The sequence below is a fragment of the Vombatus ursinus genome, unplaced genomic scaffold (assembly GCF_900497805.2).
Source record: "Vombatus ursinus unplaced genomic scaffold, bare-nosed wombat genome assembly UNPS02014460.1, whole genome shotgun sequence".
In the NCBI taxonomy this organism is placed as follows: Eukaryota; Metazoa; Chordata; class Mammalia; order Diprotodontia; family Vombatidae; genus Vombatus; species Vombatus ursinus.
The window spans coordinates 596,968-602,967 of record NW_020954238.1 but is presented as its reverse complement, the minus strand read 5'-3'; the positions used below and the strand labels follow the sequence as shown (position 1 = coordinate 602,967).

The following is a 6,000-nucleotide window of genomic DNA, read 5'->3' as shown; positions in this document are numbered from 1 at the left end:
GTAAAAAGATGATTACACATGAAACTGCAAATCTATTATGTACAACTTGCTAATCCTTTTAAATATATAATAAAATTGTGATGTAAATCCATTTATTATCTTTTCCCTTTTTTCCTTCCCTCCTGTCACCCTAGAGATGGATACCATTAGACACAAATAGGAATATATGAAAAACTTTTCATGGTTTTCTAATATTATTGAGCTTATCATTTCTTATAGCACAGTAGTATTCCATCACAATCATATACCAAAAATTCATGATATTTAAAAAAAAAAAGGAAAGACATGATATTAACCTCCAGGGATACCCCTAGAAACCTTAGCTTCAGATGAATTCTGTCTTTCCCTAAAGGATAAGGGCTGTCTATGTGAATTTGAGTTGGAGAAAAGAACCCTCTGAACCATTTGTGGTATACATTCTTTATTTATAAACAGTGCTGCCAAAGTCCACCTAAGAAGTAAGGAAAATGTGTTATTTTGAATTCCTGAGTAAATGATAAAAATTATAAAATGATAAAAATACTACTAATATTGAAAATATCAAGGTCAATTCTGGGGACTTTTTGGTCATTTTGACCAGTGATTCATCTGAAACCATCCAAATACAAATATGAACCCATAAATCAACAAAATAACATAAATATGTGTGTATACATGTATGTATATATATACATGTCTGTACTTATGTATGCATAAACATATACAGATGAAATTTTTCATTTATGCATGAATTAAGTTCAACAGCATTAGGTGAGAATTACAGTTTATGCTTTATTCTTTAACAAAGCAGTCTCTTCATTACTATTCTTGCAGCCTCTTTTTTCTGCTTATTCCATAGACTGTATATAATGGGGTTCAGAAAGGGAGGTATTATAGAATAGAATATTGAAAGGATTATATCTTTAAGGGACCCAGAATCTGAAGGTGGTTGTAGGTGCACATAAGAGGATGAAATAAGGAACAAAGAAACCACAATGATGTGAGGGACACAAGTAGAGAAGGCTTTTCTTTGTCTTCTTTCACTGGAAATCTGAGCACAGTGGAAAATATGTTTATGTAGGATGCACTGATGAAGGCAAAGCAGCCAAGCCCAATCACCAGAACAGAGCCATGTAAGGATAATGTATTCTGAATGTCTCTGAGCAAGAGATCTTGTGTAGAGAGGGGATATCACAGAAGAATTGGTGGATCATATTGGATTGGCAGAAAGCCAATCGAAATGTGTAACCAGTATGGAAACTTGCATGCAAAAGGCCAGTGAACAAGCATGTTAAGGTCATCTGCATGCAGACCCGGGGACTCATGATCACTGGATAGAGAAGTGGGTGGCATATAGCAACATAACAATCATTGGTCATGACAGAGAGCAGAGTAAACTCAACGAATGCCATGAAAGTCACCAGGAAAATCTGAGCTGCACATCCAGTAACTGAGATAGCTCTGTTGTTCACCAGGGAGTTAATGGATGCCTGGGGAACAGTTACTGACATGAAGCAGACATCCACAATGGACAGATTCCTAAGGAAAAAGTACATGGTGGTGCGTAATCTCCTGTCCATGGCGGTGATGATAACAATTAGGAGATTCCTCATCAAGCCTGTTGAGTAAAAAAGAAAGAAAAGCAAAGAATATAAGATCTGTAACTCTGGAGTGCCAACAATCTCCATAAGCAGAAATTCAGTCATGGTGATGGTAAAGTTAAACATTTTCAAACTCCAGTGAGTGACCTATGGAGCCAAAGAGAAATCTATCAATCAGAGATTATTAAGGACATACTGTGGGCAAAGGTTAGAAGACATTATTACATTTTTATCATTGCTCTATAACACATGGCCTCTGTCATGTACTGGCTTGTGACTTAGGGCAAGTCAGGATAACTCTCAAGAAAAACTGTCTAAGAAGTATATGAGAGATGCAGACCTGCAGTGGTCAAGGGTATTTCTGCACCTGGATATTTGATCTGCTAAAAACACGGATGCTTAAGGAAGCAAAGTAATATTCCCAATAATACCACATTGATTTCCTTTCTTCTTTAATGTATTGATTATCTGTGAGTGAATATACCAGTACGATCTGACCTAGACCAGAAGCCACCAATGAAAATGATGATCTTTTATTTTTGAAGTCTTCTGAGATGTGGTCTCATCCTATCATTGTATTCCTTTCCCATGGCCATCTCATCTTTATGAACAGCCATAAACAGCATAGAAGAGAAAGTCAGAAATTTAAAAAAAAACATGGTTTCAAATGTGTTCATTGCTTTTGCTGACAGTGAAGACAGGGATTTAACCTTTCCTTCTACCTTTGCCCTCCAAACACTCTCCCATTGAGTGAAAGAAGAAATTGCAAATGAATGGTAGAGATACATACAAAAATATATTTCTCCTGGCCAGGGACAGGAGGATGGTTAAGTCTGCTGACCTGGCTTGCTAGTCTCCCCGCTCCTCTGAGTGGTATCACTTCATCTAATTTTCACCATAGCTGGTCACTGGCTCTCCTGATCTTATCACTTCCATTTTCTTCCATTCAGAGGCATCAGACAAGCAAAATGACTGGTCTGTCACCCCCAGCTCTAGCCCTGTCTCATATGACATGACATCCAAGGGATTGTGCTGTCCTGATACTCTATCCCCCTTTCTTTTATGTCCACTATTTCCCTAAGGAAATCTTTCAAGATTAAAGATCCAGGACTTTGGGATGTTTGGTAGGCAGGTGTTTCTTGGCCATTAATTCTCTATGATAACATCTTTAAAGGAATAGCAAGCAGGCCCTGACACATTATATAGGGCATATGGGAGCTATATTTTGCAGTCATATAGGTGTATATTGGATACATACATACATATACAGGTATTTGCAACCATATATATGTATATATAGTATTTTACTTTCATTTTTGAATTCTATTCCATTTCACTCCTCCTTCTCCATCCATTGAGGTGACAAAAATAAAACCTGTTATACAAAGGCATAGTCACTTAAGACAAATGACTACATTAGCTATCAAAGAAAAAGAAAAAAGGAAGAAGAAAGGGAGGAAAAAGGGAGGAAGGAAGGAAAAAAGGAAGAGACACAGAAAAGCGGAGGGAGGGAATAGGGAGGAAGGAGAGGAAGGAAGGAAAAAAGGAGGAAAGAAAAGAAAAGAAAATATACTTCAATCTGTACCTTGCATCTATTACCACTTTACCTGGAGTCAGATGTTACATGTTTCATGATGAGTCTACTGGAATTGTGGTTTATCATTATGTTAATTAGAATTACTATCTTTCAAAACTGATTATCAGAACAATGTTGTTGTTATATAAGTTATTCTCTTGTTTCTGCTTACTTCACTTTGCGTCATTTTACACAGATCTTCCCAAGTTCTTCTGAAATTATCTCCTTCATTTAAAGCTTGCAGATAATAATTCATTTAACCATTACCCAATTGAAGCTCATCACCTCAGTTTCCAATTATTTGCCACCAAAAAAGAGTACCTATAAATATTTTTTTTTCCTTTCCCTCTTTCTTTAATCTCTTTGGAATAAGTGCCATCACTGGATCAAAGGGTATTATTCACAATTCATTTACTTGTTGGGAATTGCTCCAAACTGCTTTTCATAGTGGCTGGACCAGTCCAAAGCTCCACCAACAGTGATCCCTAAGTTTTCCCACCAAAGGAATAGAATTTTTAAAAAATCTATTTTACAAATGAATGCTCATGGTGTTGATAGTGAGGCAAATTTTAATCAATTAATGTGATATGAAAAGGAAGAAAGGCACTGATTAAGTGTAAAATGATACACAGGAGACCTCAGGTACAAGTTTTCCAGGTTTATAGAAATAAGGTACCACAACATAGAGACAAAAGTTCCTGTAAGCCCAGCACAGAACTACTTTCCAAATACCTGTCACATGAGAGAACCTAAAAAATGAGTCTCATCAAACTATTGGTACCTGAAGTGAACAAAGGAGATTTTCAGCCCTATATCTGAGATTATCATTGGCAATAATGTACTAAGAAGCTGTTGGGAAAAACTATGGGGACTCCTGCTTCCTGTATGACCACGTTGTCAAGTGGAGCTTAGTTTTATATGTAATGTATTAATATTTTACTAGAAAGAACACTAAAGAATTGGTTTTGTTTAAAATTTTTATATGCAGTACACCACTTGTTACAGGTCCAATTGAGTATATGGTGAGATCTATGTCTGGGCAGAGTCAGGGAGTGCTCCAATATCAACAACCTGGCAGCCAGTTAAGTGATTGTGAAAGAGGAGGTAGTTTTAGAGACAGAAATAGGATAAAAAAGTGAAATTCACAAATATTTCAAGTATATTAGAGAGATAGAAGCCCTCTGGGTTTGAAGATGGAGGACATCACTTTCAAGGGACAAAAAGACAAGGGTTCTGGGTTTCTCTTAACTCCTCTTTTTCCATTTCAAGGTTTGTATTCTGCTCTTTCTAAAAGGTGGACATCTCTGCTCAACATTTTCTTGCACTTGAAGTGGTGAACTTTGAAAATGTTAGCAACTGTAGAAGACTATCATTTTCTTCCTTTCACTTACTGCTCTTTAGCCTTGCTGACACAAGTAGTATCTACTAGGGGTGACTGGACCAAATGCTTGTGCCAGAGTGACTACAAAGTTCAATGACAGAATCTTTTTTACCATGTATGGAGCATGACACTCATTTTGGAATTAGCAGATCTGGGTTCACACTTGAGTTCAGACACTTCCGGCTGAGCAACTTTGAATAAGGCACTTTTTCTAACTGATTTTTTTTTCATCTCTACAGATTGAATCACTTTTAATTCTAACCATAGTTCCACTTATATTTCCTTTTCCTAAGATGTAACTTCTCTTTACCAAGAAGGAATGAAATTAGAGAAATGTTTGAAAAAGGGGATGTAGAGAGGGATATGAAATGGAAGAAATAAGAAAGAAAGAAAGAAAGTTGGAAAGAAAGAAAGGAAAAAGAGAAAGGAAGAAATGAGAGAAAGAAAGAAAGAAAAAAGGAAGTAAGGAAGAGAGAAAGAAAAGAAGGCAAGAAGGAAAAAAGAAAGGAGGAGAGAAGGAGGAAAAGTAGGAAGGAAGGATAAAGGAGAGAAGGAAGGAAGAAAGGAAGGCAGAGGAAAAAAAGGATGGAAGAAGAAGAAAGAGATGGAGAGAATGAGTGAAAGAAAGAAGGGAGGAAGGAAGAAAGAAAAAATAAAGGAATGAAGCAAAAATAACAAAAGAGACAGAGAGAAGGAGGAGGAAGGGAAGAGAAAGAAACAAAGAAAGAAGGGAAAAGAGAGAAAGAAAGAAAAAAGAAGAAAGGAAGGGAGGGAGGGACAGGAAAACAAATGAAAGGGGATAATGGGGAAAAGTGTTATGCTGAAACTCATTGTATCTCACTTGAATGAGGCAACAAGTCTCCTTGCTGTTAGCTTCTACAATCTGAGCTGCTTGAAGATACTGAATCCTTATGCCATGGAAAAGACTTCCAGAATTGCCCCACCTTAGGATGGATTGGCAGTAAATTATGTTTCTGTTGTCCTCTGGCCATCATAATTCTATTCTTGCTTGGGAAGCATGTTTTCCCTCAGTTTTCCTCATTACATTTGAAGATGAATTTGGACATCACATTTGATAGGATTGCCCCATAGGCCAATTTCATCTTTCCTACAAATTCTTTGCATCTCCATGGGGACACTGTCCCTGCTCTTCAGCCAAATACAAAGAGGAAGAGATCATTGTGCTGAGGTAATTGTGTCTGGGTAGTAAGAGACAAGGTGCCAAATGAAGTCCTCTCAAGAGCACTGGAATGGAATTCAAGAAATATTAATTAATGTGCATGTGTGTGAGCATGTATTATGGCTGTAGGATTCACTATCTCTCAGGTTCTCTCAAAAGAATCAAATAAACATTCTTCATGCATTCTTGAAAAGGTAGAAAAGGAGAGATCCAGGTGTCCTGAGGAGTGTTTGGCTTGTTAGCTCAGTTGATACAGATATACTGTGGCTATGGTTATGGCTTT

The 6,000-nt window shown here is 37.0% G+C and overlaps 1 pseudogene; it reads right to left on the bottom strand.

Annotated features, from left to right (window-relative positions):
• Positions 1-778: 778 nt before the first annotated feature.
• On the bottom strand, positions 779-1,706 carry LOC114042471 (annotated as a pseudogene).
• Positions 1,707-6,000: the final 4,294 nt, after the last annotated feature.